Here is a 14,614-nt window from a genome sequence, read left to right on the forward strand (position 1 = left end):
GGCACATGCTCCTGGAGCTTGCAGAGGCTAGTGGCCCTGGTATGCCCATTCTCATGCTATCTTCCTCCTCTCTCTCTCTGCTTGCAAATAAATAAATAAGTAAATAAATAAAGGAACAAGGGCCAGGAGTAGTGGCATACTCCTTTAATCCCAGCACTTGGGAGGCAGAGGTAGGGGGAATAGTTATGAGTTCAAGGCCAAATTGGCCTAGAGTGAGACCCAACCTTGAAGAAGAAAAAAAAAAAAAGGAATGAGATAACATAAGTGGGATGGTCATCAGCTGACATTTTGTTGAGGCAGAATGAGTCAGGCAGGAGTTCAGCCCTTGGATTTGTCATTCTTTTGGGGCCTGTAACCTTGACTACAAAAACCTACAAAATGGGGGCTAACCTACTCTCCATTCCTACCTTATTTCCCGGAAACTTAGTTTTGTGGCATTACTTGGGCTTCCAACCCAAGGCTGTTGATCCAATGAAGAGCACCTGTTAAGTAATCTCTAGCCTGAAATCTGCCTTTACCCATCCAATTCCAGCTTACTTGAGTAGCCACCAAGGCCTGGGGGTGTCTCCTGGGTTAGGCACATTTCAGGTTATCACTTTAAAAAAAAAAAGATAAAGAAATTAGATCTTGCACACGGTCCAAACCCACACCCACAGCATGGGGGTAACCAGAGTGGGCCTCACTGTACAGATGTGGACAGAGGCTCAAAGCCACACCTCCCTTGGCCTTCCTGGCACTAAGAAGCTCTTTCTGCATTGGTCCCCAGTGTTTCCAGGTTGGGGGTCAGTTTGCTGATAGTCTCCCCTTTTCTTCCCTTGAACTCTCATTCCCATTCCAATAAACCATTTCCCTTCTCCCCACCCATTCCACCTACAGATCATAAAACACAAAAGTTCTTTTGTCTCTGGAGATAGTAAAATCTCCTCTCTCAGTCTTTGTCCTCCCGCTGGGGCCCCTCCCTGTGGTCTGGAGCAGGCTCCAGTCAAAGAAAGAGTCAGGGCCAGGCCTAGCTCCCAAGCTCCAGAATCCCTGTGTAGTCCTGGAACAAAAGAGCCTTCTGGGGCTGAAGAGATGGCTTAGCTGTTAAGTGCTTGCCTGTGAAGCCTAAGGACCCCGGTTCGATTCCCCAGGACCCACGTAAGCCAGATGTATAAGGTGGCGCATGCAACTGGAGTTTGTTTGCAGTGGCAGGAAGCCCTGGTGCGCCCATTCTCTCTCTTTCTGTCTCCCTCTTTCTCTGTCTGTAACTCAACCATGACCCTCTCCTCTTTCCACTCCCAAGAAAGTCTTTTGAGATCCTGAATGATGGCTCTCCTAAGATCTCTCCTCCTTCTCTCAGCTTCTGGGAGAGGGTCAAAAGAGCAGAGAAGGAAATGAGTGGAGGGAGAAGGGGTGAGAGGAAGCCAGCTGTCTAGCAGGCAGGGAAGAGAACCAATGAAGGGTGGAGCTCGGAATGATCCAGATGCAGAGAATGAATGAAATTGGAGGTCAAGGACACTGTTACCGAGTTTTTTATTTCCAGATAATATCCTTCCTCCGTGGGGAGGGTGTATTAAAAGGCCTTTTCCCGAGCTGCCCGGTGGTAGGATGCTTGCTCTTGACGCTGGGACTAAAGGCATGCACTTTTTAGTTGATTACTTGATTTGAGTGTATGCAGGGCTTGTATGGAGGCCAGCGGACAAGCTGGGGTATTTTGGTCCTCTTGCCTTGTTTGAGCTGGCCTGACACTGGGCCTTCGCAGCTGGAAAGCTGTGGACTAGCTCCCACCCCAACTCTGGTGGGCAGGTTTGGAAAGCAATCACCCAAACCCCTGGGCCAACACCCCAGACCCTCTGCTGCGCTCTTAATCTCACTGAATGATCATAGTGATTTCAAGGGGTGGACACTATTTCAATGTCTATTTTATAGGTGTAAAAAGAGACTCAAGCAGTTACATTTGAATGTGCTGACAATAGATAGTCTATATGCCTACTTCTCATCTCCTGCCTCCCAAGTGAGACTTGCTGGGCCTGGTGGTTCAGGCCCACAATCCTAGCACTGGGCATTGAGGAAGGAGGATTGCTATAAATTCAAGGCCAGCCTGGGCTACACAGTGAGGTCTTGTTTCAAAAGAAGAGGGAGAGGAGAAGGGCCACGAAGGCAGGCAGGGCTTATGCTGAGCTGAGAATCGAACCCTCAGAGGCTCGCTTGGCAAGCACTCTGCTCACTGAGCTACCTCCCAGCTCCTCCATTCCCAGCTAGGCAGGTCTGCTCTAGACCTGTGCTTGCTCCGTGAGGAACGCAGCAGCTTCTCGGCCTGTTAGGCAGGACTGGAAAAACTATGAAGAGAGAAAAATCTGAAATGGAGGTAAGGACTAGGAGAGAAAAGAAGGGGCGGCCAGAGTAGGAGTTTTGAGCAGTCAGAGGACACGTCGAAGCTGATGGCCAGTGTCTCATCTGTCTTGCTCAGGGACTTCTCAGGAAGCAAGGAACTAGCTGGGCCTGGTGGCGCACGCCTTTAATCCCAGCACTCAGGAGGCAGAGGTAGCAGGATTGCCATGAGTTCAAAGACACCCCAAGACGACATAATGGATTCCAGGTTAGCCTGGGAGTGAGGCCCTACCTCAAAAAACCAAAAGACAAAAAAAAAAAAAGGAAAAAAGAGAAAGAAAACAGAAAGACAGCAAAGAACTAGAAACAGCCTGTGCCCATCAGTGGTGACTGGAATCCCCAGCAGTGGTTAAGAAAGTGTTCTGGGGGCCAGAGAGATGGCTCAGCAGTTCAGGTGCTTGCCTGCAAAGCCAAAGGGGCCAGGTTCAATTCCCCAGTGCCCACGAAAGCCAGATGCACATGGTGGCTCATGCATCTGGAGTTCGTTTGAAGTGGCTAGAGGCCCTGGCATGCACATTCTTTCTCTTTCTCAAATAAATAAAAGTAAAAAATGCTCAGGAAAAAGAAAGAAACAAAACAAGTGAACGCCTTTAATCCCAGCACTCAGGAGGCAGAGGTCAAGGCCAGCCTGGGACTCCATTGTAAGATTCAGGTCAGAATCTAGAGAGGCCCTACCTCAAAAAAACAAAAATAAAATAAAACATAACATAGGTATAGATCTGTTGTTTTGGTGCTGTGGCCACCCACACTATTACTGTAAAGAAATGAAATAGGGCCGGGGAAATGGCTTAGTGGTTAAGGCATTTGCCTTCAAAGCCTAAGGACCCTGACTTGATCCCCAGACCGGGTAAGCCACGTGCACAAGGGGGCCGCATGCATCTGGAGTTCGTCTGCAGTGGCTAGAGGCCCAGGCGGGCCCATTCTCTCTTTCTCTCTGTCTGCCTCTTTCTCTCTCTCTCTCTCTCCCTTTCTCAAATAAATAAATAAAATATTTTTTTAAAAGAAGAAATGAAATAGCTTTCCAAAAACAACAACAAAAATACCAACTAAACAAGACAGAGCCACATACGGAACGGAGCATCCGGCTGAAGTGGCGTTTTTGCTTCCTGCGCCTTGCAAGTCTGTCACGTGAGCATGGCTGAACACGAGGAAGACCTTGCTCTCAGAATCCCAAAGAGACCACCTGAGCTCCAACAATGGGCCAGAAAATGAGATATTAGCCAAAAAGCCAGGTGGCGGGTGTGTCACGCCTAAGAGGGAAGACAGTTAAGTTTCAGAAACTGCAGGTGTCAACAGCGGGCAGCCTGTGGAGTGGGGAGGGAGACCGGGCACCCACAGCTCTGCCGTCAGTCCGCGTCCCAAGCAGCACCTACTAGTGTTTGGTCTCCTTGGAGGACAGTCTGATTGAGGCTCATCTCTACTAGTCCACGAGCTCCACGGGCGCAAGGAAGACGGCGGCCTCGTTCATTTCCCCTGAGCGTGTGCGCAGTCAGCCTATGAGGTGGACAGGAGACTGGGGATGATTCTTCCAGCTCCACTCGGTACTGGCTATGAGATTTCAGGCAAGCAGCTTCTCTCAGTTTCCTTATCTCCTGGTTTAAGTTACTCATGGCGATGCCTCTAAGCAACTCCCAGCATCCAGTCGGCCTGCAACAAACTCTCCACCCTCCTTTTCTCCTGTACCCCTCCCTCAATTTACCCACATTTTTTTTCCTTGCACCACACCCATGATTTGAAGGCATAAAACCCCACCCAACTTGGACTCTCTCACCTTCTCAGCTGCACCCCCCCTTTTCAGTCCTTCCCTCCTGCAGGGGTGGGTGCATGATATCTCTTAACGTCTGCCTCTTGGTTCCCCTAACCCCAAAGTGCAGGACCGGAGGATTCTGAATGGACTTCGGGTCTCACCAGCTTGTGGTTGTCATGGCAAAAGCGACAGTCCCTAGCCACAGGTTCCCTAAGTGACTAGTTACTCTTTAACGTATCCACCCACCTTGGGTGATTAGAAGAATCAATAAGATAACCAGGCGGTGGCAGCTGGCTGGGCTCAGTGCCTTCCTGGTGGCCCTGCCTCTGTTGCTCTGTGTGGGCTCCGACTCCTCCATGCCCCTCAGTGTCCGTCTGGGTGCGCTTGGGCCATGGTCAGTGTGAACACGCCCCTCGGGGCTCCGGTGGAAAGCCCTTATGGTGAGTGAGGCCAACAGCTGAGGCTGGGGCGGGGGACGGGAGGGACGCAGCTGGAGGGGGTGGGTCCGTGGTCAGGTTTGGAGGCCATCGGACACCCCCTGTGTGTTTCCAGTGGGTTTCAAGGCCCTCCAGGGGCCCCTCTAGAGTGACTGGAAGCCGGTGCCTTGTTTGTTAAGGTCTGGGACAAGGACATGACCCTGAGGGGTGGGAAGTACCAGAAACAGCTGGGAGAGCCTGCAGCCAGGGCTTGGTTTATTTTGTTGGCTGAAGGCTTTGCTGGGAATGCATGCCCAGGGGGGTGTGGGGGGTGTGTGTGGGGGGAATTCTGTAATTTCACAGAAGGCTGGGGTCTCCATTCAGATGCTACTAGCCAGCTCAAGTGCACTGAAAGCAGTGCTGGGCCTGGTCAGCGTGGTCCAGCCACGCTGGATGAGTTTCAAGGGAGAGTGTGTTGGCTCCTCCAGGCCTCCGGGAGGAGGAGGTTCAAACACTGTCCCGAGGGGCCGGAGAGACCAAGCTTGTTCTCATGGTAGGTGTCTGAAGCTGGGGGAGTCTGCTGCCTGACTGGCAAGGGTTTGGATCATCCCCAAACTAGAAGTAACCCAATGTCCCTCAGTGATGAAGGGTAACCAGAAAAATTTAGAATTTAATTCTATCCCTGCATGAAAGAAAAAGAAAAAAAAAAGCAGGTCTGCGTGTGCATAGGGCCAAAACTGCAAGTTGCTCTAAGCAAAAGCAGCTGATAGCAAAACGGAAGTAGTCATATATATGTACACACAGGTCTGTATTTGCATAGAAAATTCCGCGGGAGGGCACCGAGACCTGGTGGCTGTGTTGTTTCTGAGGAGGACAATTCAAGAGAGTATATTTTTTCTCTTTCGGGGGCACATTCTGGATTCTAAGAAACTTAGTATATTTTATAAACCTAGTCGATCACATGCCCTCCTTTCCCCAACACATATGCAAGAGCCACACACACACACACACACACACACACACACACACACACACACAATAAATCTTGGCCTCTAGAATGCAGTGGGTCTCAGTTCTAGTTTTTAAAACACTCTAGCCCAAGCTGACCTGAAGCTCAGTCTGTAGTCCTAGGCTGGACTCAAACTCACTGCGATCCCCTACCTCTGCTCCCAAGTGCTGAGATTAAAGGCGTGCTACACCATGCCTGGCTTTTTTTCTTTTAGTATTTTAATTTTTTGTAATTTTATTTATTTAAGAGAGAGAGAAAGAGGCAGATAGAGAGAGATAAGGCGCATGTCAGGGCCTTCAGCCACTACAAATGAATTCCAAACACATGTACCACCTTGTGCATCTGGCTTTACATGGGTACTAGAGAGTCAATCCTGGGTCCTTTGGCTTTGCAGGCAAGTGCTTTAACCACTAAGCCATCTCTCCAGCCCTTCATCTTGTTTCTCTAGCATCATATTCTCCTGCTTGGTGGTAGGTAAAAGGGAAAAAAAAAATTCCCAGCCTAGTCACAAGGACAATCTGTGACTGTTCCTTGCCGCAATGTAGCCTCAGCTATGAATGATGTTATAATGTTTACTGAGGCCTTACAATAGTGTCAGGAGTTTCACCCCCTGGTTACACGTGACCTTAGGGGTCCAGAACTCTAATATTTTCTCCACTTCAGAGAAACAGTGGAGGCAAAGAAATGTTGGATGATTTGACTCGTGTCATACAAGTAGAGCTGAGAGCCAGGCATTGATGGCACGAGCCTTTAATCCCAGCACTCAAAGTCTGAGGCAGGAGGATCACTGTGACTTCATGGCCAGCCTGGGCTACAGAGTGAATTCCAGGTCAACCTGGACTACAGTGAAACCCTGCTTTCAAAATAAACAATTTGGGCTGGAGAGATGGCTTGGCGGTAAAGCGCTTGCCTGTGAAGCCTAAGGACCCCAGTTCTAGGCTCGATTCCCCAGGACCCATGTTAGCCAGGTGCACAAGGGGGAGCACGCGTCTGGAGTTCGTTTGCAGTGGCTGGAAACCCTGGCGCGCCCATTCTCCCCCTCTCTCTCTCTGCCTCTTTCTCTGTCTGTAGCTCTCAAATAATAAATAAAATAAACAAAAAAATTAAAAAAAAATAAGTAAACAATTAGGGCTGGACCCAGGTTCAAGTCCCCTGGACCCACATGAGCCAGATACACAAGGTGGTACATCTGTTGTTCGTTTTGCAGTGGCTAGAGGTCCAGTGTGCCTTTTTTCTCTCTCTCTGTCTGTCTGTCTGTCTGTCTCTCTCTCACACACACAAATAAATAAATAGAAGCTGAAAACTCAAATGGCCTGGGGACCCTTCCCACATGGAGCTAATTTCACGGGGCTGGGTTAGACAGATATACCTCAACCCACGATGGTGAGACTGGGATAACTGGCCAGATGAAGGCCCCAAAGGGGTCAACAGTCAGCTTCTGGGAAGGACAGCCCTTTCCATCACTTCAGAAGAGGGGCGAATGGAAGGCCCCACAGAGTCCCTCCCAAAGGAGGGTGTAGTAATAAAATCACCTGGCAGCCTCTTACTGTCTCCAAGGTCTAGACACTTTGGTGGATGTCCATGGGTCCTTACCTCAGCCCCTCAGTGCTTACATAGTCAATATCCAACAGATAGTAATTGGCACGGATGGGTGGATGGATGGATGGATGGATGAGCGAGCAAGTTGATAAGTGGATGGATAGATGGGTGGATGTATGAGTGGATGGATGAATAGATATGTGGATAGATACATGGATGGATGGGTGGAGAGAGAGGTGGGTGTATAGCTGGATAGCTGAATAGGTACGTGGCTGGATGGATGAATAGGTAGGTATGTGGATGGATACATGGATGGATGGGTGGGTGGGTAGGTAGATGGATGGGATGTTTCATGGATACACAGATAGTAGATGATTGAATGAATGAATGCATATTTCTTATCACCTCATTTAATTGTCACACTGCTCTGTTATCTCCAAGGAAAGAACAAACCCAGGCTTAGAATTCTTAAAAGTCATCTGAATGCCGGGCGTGGCGGTGCATGTCTTTAACCCCAGCACTTGGGAGGCAGAGGTCCATAGTTTGCCACCCTGAGACTACATAGTGAATTCCAGATTAGCCTGGACTAGAGTGAGACCCTACCTCAGGATGTGTGTGTGTTGTGGGGGGCGGGGGGAGTCTTCTGACTTGAGATCTGGTGCAGTCAACTAATCACCTATGTGACTGGACCAGAGAGAAAGGAGGACTCTATCAGCCAGAGTCTCAACATACGCCTTTGCCATAGCTTCCAAAAGAAAGAGAGAGAGAGAGCATCTTTGGGCTAGGGATGCAGCTCAGCAGGTAGACTGCTTTGCTAGCATGCAACCCTGGGTTTGCTCGCATCAACTGAGTATGCTGGTGCATGCCTGTAATTTCTGCACTTGGGAGGCAGGAACAGAGCGATTCAAGATTCTCCTAGACTAGCAAATTTGTGGGTACTCTGGCCTACATGAGACCCTGTCTCAAAAAAAAAAAAAAGCCTACCTGTCCCAGAACAGTGGAGCAGCAGCAGTGGTGGAGTGAGCGTGCGTGCGTGCGTGCGTGCGTGTGTGTGCGTGCATGCATGTGCGCGTGCGTGCGTATCTAAAGGAGGGCTCCGCTCTTCTGGAAGAGCTGGGTTAGTTTCTTGGTTCTGCCTTTTCTTCCTCTTGCAAGTTGTCTGACTTTGTTAGTCACTATTCCTCTCTAAGCTTCAGATATATTTCTCAACGTTTTACTTTATTATTGTTCTTTAGTTGTTCGAGATAAGGTGTTTCACTCTAGCCCAGGCTGGAATTCACTCTGTAGTCTCATGCTGGCCTTGAACTCACAATGGTCCTCCTACCTATGCCTCCTGAGTGCTGGGATTAATGGCATGCACCACCACACCCGGCTTAACTTTTTTATTTTTTAATTTTTTTTTAATATTTATTCATTTATTTGAGAGAGATGGGGAGGGACGGAGGGAATGGGCATACCAGAATCTCTTGCCACTGCACATGAACTCCAGACACATGTGCCACTTTGTGCATCTGGTCCTGGGGTTGTCAGGCTTCGTAAAAGCAAGTGCTTTTAACTGCTGAGTCAGCTCTCCAGCCCTTTAATGACAATCTCTATACATATACGCAACATACCCTGATCAGAATCCCTCTCACCACCCTCCTTTGCCCCACTCTACTGAACCACTGCTTCTTCCCCAAGAATCTCATGTTATTTTATTATTTATCTGCAAGCAGAGAGAGAGAGAGACACACACACACAGAGACATAGAGAATGGGCATGGAAGGGCTTCTGGTCTCTGGAAACGAGCTCCAGACATGTCTGCCACTTTGGGCATCTAGATTTACGTGGGTACTGGGGAACTGAAGCCAAATCATTAGACTTTGTAGGCAACCCTCCAGCTAATCTCTCTTATATTTTGAGGCCTTTTTCGTTTGTTTGTTTGTTTTTGTGTTTGTGGTGCTTTGTTTGTGTTGTTGTTGATCAGGTAGCATCAGCCACTGTGAAGTCATGCACTTGCTGAGGGCTGGGGAAAGGCTTGATTCACCACACCTGCCTTTGATTGTTCTTTCATCTCGAAAGTGAGCTAGGGAAATGTGTTGGGAGACTCGGGGGAGGGGGGCGGATTCTCATTTTGATTAAAAAAAATGTTTTGAGAAAAAAAAAAAGGCCTTCTGAGGACAACAAGAGCCAGTCCTGGGGTTACTCCAGTGAGTTATTTCGGGTGAGAGAGCTCGGCACACAGCTGAGGACGTAGGGAGTGAATAAGCAAGCACAGGCGTTTTAGGATTGTGCTGGACCCAGAGGAAGCCCCCCTCCAGGGGGTTGGAATTGTTTTCTGGCTTTGATCAGCAGAAGGACAGTCTCTCTGCTGGGGTGGTATTGGGTGCAATTGGACTTTCCCTGGGCCTCCCATGTCCCACAGCATTTGATTTGGTCTCACATTTCTCACTGTTACTTTGACCAAATAGCTGAGATGAACTCTGGCATCTGGTGCCCACCTCCCTGGACCACAAAGTCCATGAGGTCTGGGACAGTGGTGGTAGATTTGCCTTTTTTTTCTTTCTTCTTCTTCTCCTTCTCCTTTTTCTTCTTCTTCTTCTTCTTCTTCTTCTTCTTCTTCTTCTTCTTATTATTATTATTATTATTATTATTATTATTTATTTTGAGAGAGAGAAAGAGAGAGAGAGAATGGGCATGCTAGGACCTTCAGCTGCTGCTAACAAACTCCAGACGCAGGCATCATCTTGTGCATATGGCTTCTGTGGGTCCTGGAAAATTGAACCTGGGTCTTTTGGCTTTGCAGGCAAGCACCTTAACTGCTAATCCACCTCTCCATCCCTGTTTTCTTGCTTGTTTGTTTGTTTTGTTCATTTATTTATTTGAGAGTGACAGAGAGAGAAAGAGGCAGATAGAGAGAGAGAGAGAATGGGTGTGCCAGGGCTTCCAGCCACTGCAAACAGACTCTAGATGCGTGCACCCCCTTGTGCATCTGGCTAATGTGGGTCCTAGAGAATTGAGCCTCGAACTGGGGTCCTTAGGCTTCACAGGCAAGTGCTTAACCGCTAAGCCATCTCTCCAGCCCTCTTGTTTTCATGTTTTAAAAAATAAAGTTTATTTATTTATTTGCACATGTGTGTATGAGTACACCAGGGTCTCTTACCATTGCAAATAGGCCACTTTGCATCTGGCTTTATGTGAGTTCTTGGGAATTGAACTCAGACCATCAGGCTTTGCAAGCAAGCACCTTTAACCACTCAGCTATTCCCCACACTCTATTTTTTTTAAAGCAAAATATCCTCCCAGAAACATTATAGCAAACTTCCTTAGATTAAGGAAATACCGAAGCCAAGGTAGGAAGAAATAGGAAAGTCAAGGCTGGATTAACGCAGTGGTGCTCTTCTCTTGGGTCTGACACGCTAACGCTCCACACAGGAACAAAGCTGCTATGGTGTGCTTCTGGACCCGAGCACTGTTGGCATCTTGGCTGGGCGATTTTGTTGCAGAAGGCTGTTCTGGGCACTGCGGGATGTTAAGCAGCACCCCAACCTCTGTTGCCCTCACCAGAGACCAGTGTCATCTCTCCTCATCAGTTGTGCCCTCTGACAGCCAAGTGTCCCCCGAGGTACATATGGGACTCATGAGGTCACACATGGGATTAGGAAAAGCTATGTCTGCAACAGTGGAGCATAGACTGTGTCTCATGGGTTAATGGAATTAGGTGCCAAATTCTAGCTCAGAGCTAATTTTGGGGGCTGTGCTAAGAATTTTTTTTATGTTTATTTATTTATTTGAAAGTGACAGACAGAGAAAGAGGCAGAGAGAGAGAATGGGCACACCAGGGCCTCCAGCCACTGCAAATGAACTCCAGACGCGTGCGCCCCCTTGTGCCTCTGGCTAACGTGGGTCCTGGGGAATCGAGCCTCGAACCGGGCTCCTTAGGCTTCACAGGCAAGCGCTTAACCGCTAAGCCATCTCTCCAGCCCTGTGCTGAGGATTTTTAAGGGTAAGATGCACAGTGTGTGTGCACATTGCAGGTTAGCCAAACTTCTGGCTTTATTTTTTTCCTATCTTTGTTTTAGTTGATTATTTTGTCCCTTTGGTAGTTCAGCATTTCTGTAAGTACCTTGAATCTCACTGAGGTCTGAGTATGGATTTGATTCTTTTTTTTCTCATATCTGCCTGATTTATACTGAAGGCTTCTATAGGGCCATATAGTCACTGACGGTGGCTATATAGAGCCACGTAGTCACTGATGGTGGCTAATTGAATAGATGTCTAGGGGATGAATATATAGACAGATTTGAGGAATGGATGTGATAAGTTGATAGATGGATGGGTATGACAAATGGATGGATGGGCGGATAGATGAGTGGGTAGGTAGATGGGTAGGCGGATGAGTGAATGCATGGGGGGTGGATGGGTAGGAAGTATGATGGGTGGAGAGTAAGTTGATGGATGACGTGGATGTAGAAATATGTGGATGTGTGTGATGAATGAATAGCTGGGTAGATGGTTAGGTGGTTAGGGGATGGTGGATGGATGATGTGATATATGTCAGTTCTTGAAAAGATGGCTGGATGGGTGGATGGAGGGACGGATGGATGCTGGAGAGATGGCCCAGCAGTTAAGGTGCTTGCCTGCAAAGCCGAAGGGCCCAGGTTTGATTCTCCAGTGTCCACCTAAAGCCAGATGCACAAAGTAGCACCTGCATCTGTAGTTTGTATTGGCTAGAGGCCCTGGTACACCCATTCTTTCTGTCTGTATCTCTTCTCTCTATCTCTCTCTCTCTGCTTACAAGTAAGTAAAAGTAGTTGTTTTAGCCAGGCAAGGTGGCACACGGCTTAAATCCCAGCACTCAGGAGGCAGAGGTAGGAGGATCTCTGTGAGTTCGAGGCCATCCTGAGACTCCATAGATAGATGGTGGATGGGTGAGTGGGCTGAGATGGCTGGAATAGCAGCAATGCCTTTCAAGTTTTTAGGGCAGGATAAACAAGGAGACAGGGTGACAGGTGACTTGACAATAAGTCTGATTTTTTTTTTTTTAATCATAAATATCCTTTGGCCAAAAGCCTCAGGCCAGAGCCAAAGTCACTTTAGACACACTCTAGGTATGTGATGTGATACACCCTCTCGTTAAAAATATTTTATTTATTTATTTGAGATACAGAGAGGCAGAGAAAGAGAGAGACAGAGAGAAAGAGAGAGAAAGAATGGGTGCCCCAGGGCCTCTAGCCACTGCAAAGAACTCCAGATGCATGTGCCACCTTATGCCTCTGCCTTATATAGGTACTGGGGAATTGAAGCTGGGTCCTTAGGCTTCGCAGACAAGTGCCGTAACCGCTAAGCCATCTCTCCAGCTCCGTACGTGACTGTCTTACTTAGGGCTATGCAGTGTGGGCTCTTTGCTTTAGCCCTCTCTCCCTCGATTTCTTTGTTGTTCTGCTTTTGATTTTGTGAGACAGTCAGGCTGGCCTGGAACTTACTGTGTAACCCAGACTGGCTTCAGGCTTGCAGCAGTCCTCCTACCTCTGCCTCCTGAGTGCTAGGAGTATGGATGTGTGCCCCATGTCCAGGTCCCGTTTCTGTAACCAACAGTTAATCTGTGTTTATTTTATTTTATTTTATTTTTAATTGATTGATTGATTTGACAGAGAAAGGGAGAGAGAGAGAGAGAGAGAGAGAGAGAGAGAGAGAGAGAGAGAGGAGAGAGAATGGGCATGCCAGGGCCTCCAGCCACTGCAGATGAACTCCTGACATAGGCGCCCCCTTGTGCATCTGGCTAATGTGGGTCCTGGGGAATCGAACCTGGGTCCTTTGGCAAACACCTTAACCGCTAAGCAATCCCTCCAGCCCTAAGGTGTGTTTATTTTGGGGGGTGAGGATTCTGTGAGCTGATGAGGAAAGAAAGGTGTGAGGAACTGAAGCATATCTCTATGAAAGGCAACGGGTCCAAGGTTGAGTAGGTCACCAAATGCTGGCTGGTGATTGGATCATGTCCAATATCAGGCTATGGATGCTCCAAGCATTTATTCACAAAGTATAGGTTTCCCCACCACCTCTCCAAACCTCCTTTCCACACCATCTTCCTTCTCCACATATGCTTCGTAGCCTGTATGGTTCAGTGGTTCATAGGCCTGTCTGCATGTGGGAGACCGAAACCAACCTATTTAGGTCTGGTTTCTACTCCAGACCTAGTGGCTCAGTCTACTGGGGTGAGTTCCAAGCATCTGCCATTTTGGGGGGCGGTTTATTTCTTTATTTGTGGGGGACAGACAGACAGAGAAAGAGGCAGAGAGAGAGAGAGAGAGAGAGAGAAAATGGGCACTCCAAGGCCTAACCACTAAGCCATCTCTCCAGCCACTGCCATTTTTTCAAAGTGAGTTCCATATGTGGTTTTTGGCATCCCAGCTAGTGGGAATTGAAAAGCCATCTACCTGACTTCCTCCTGTTTAGCAAAGGAGCCCCCAGAATGCAATCTGCCCCCGCTGGAAACCTCTGGCACCTGTTAGCCCATTGTGTTCTTGTTCATTCCTTCACCAAGCACTCACCAGAGACTATGGGGTGCCACACACTCTGCTCAGCATTAGGGGTTCACTGGAGAAAAAAAAAAAGAAGAAGAAGAAGAAGAACTAGCTTCCAACCAGGCATGGTGGTGCATGCCTTGAATCCCAGCACTTGGGAGGCAGAGGAAACTCGCTGTGAGTTCAAGGCCAACCTGGGACTACAGAGTGAGTACCAGGTCAGCCTGGGGTAGAGTGAGACCCCACTTTGAAAAAAATATTTTAAGGAATATTGAAAGATTTGGGGAGCAAAGAAAAATCATACATTAAAATGAGAAGTACCCCAAAGCAGGACAGATAGAAAGCAAGCAGGAAAACACCCAGGCCAAGAGAAGTACTCCCCTTTTCCCAGCCAGGCTGGGAAGGAGATAGGTTCAGGCCAGGTCACAGGAGAAACAAAGGGACTGTTTATTTATTTTCCTAAAAATAATGTATTTATTTGAGAGAAAGAAGGAGAGAGGGAGAGACAGGGAGAGAGGGAAAGAGAATGGGTGCACCAGGGTCTCTTGCCGACATCACAGGTACATGGGCCGCTTTTACTTTTGTGTTTGGCTTTCCGTGGGGCTAGCAAGTTCAACCCAGGTCTTCTCCTCCTCCTTTTATAAACAAGGAAATAGACTCAGCATGTTGAAGACCCTCAACAATTAGAAGGCACCAGATGATCACGCTTCCTGGACTGGACATCACTCACCACAGCACCAGAGGGGCTGGGGGACACAGTGGCTCACAGCTCAAGCTCTGGAGCCTACCAAGGTTCTGACTACCATGCAGCTCTGTGACTGGGGTAAAGGCCTTAGTCTTCTGCACCTTGCATTCTTTTTTTTTTTCCTTTATAATTGAATTTTAATGGAACATCAGTAGAGAGCCTTCTGATCTCCCTACCCCAGCTTTTCTTTTTATTTATGTTATTTTTTTTTCAATTTTTTAAAACAACTTCCATGATTGTAAACAATATCCCATGGTAATGCCCTCCCTCCCCTCACTTTCCCCT

The 14,614-nt window shown here is 48.1% G+C and overlaps 1 long non-coding RNA gene across 1 annotated transcript in view; it reads right to left on the minus strand.

Moving 5' to 3' along the window:
• Positions 1 to 14,614, minus strand: part of LOC123462930 — a 64,400-nt gene that overhangs the window by 9,105 nt on the left and 40,681 nt on the right. The gene's annotated exons all lie outside the window — the stretch shown is intronic.

The sequence above is a fragment of the Jaculus jaculus genome, chromosome 8, assembly GCF_020740685.1.
Source record: "Jaculus jaculus isolate mJacJac1 chromosome 8, mJacJac1.mat.Y.cur, whole genome shotgun sequence".
Classification (NCBI taxonomy): domain Eukaryota; kingdom Metazoa; phylum Chordata; class Mammalia; order Rodentia; family Dipodidae; genus Jaculus; species Jaculus jaculus.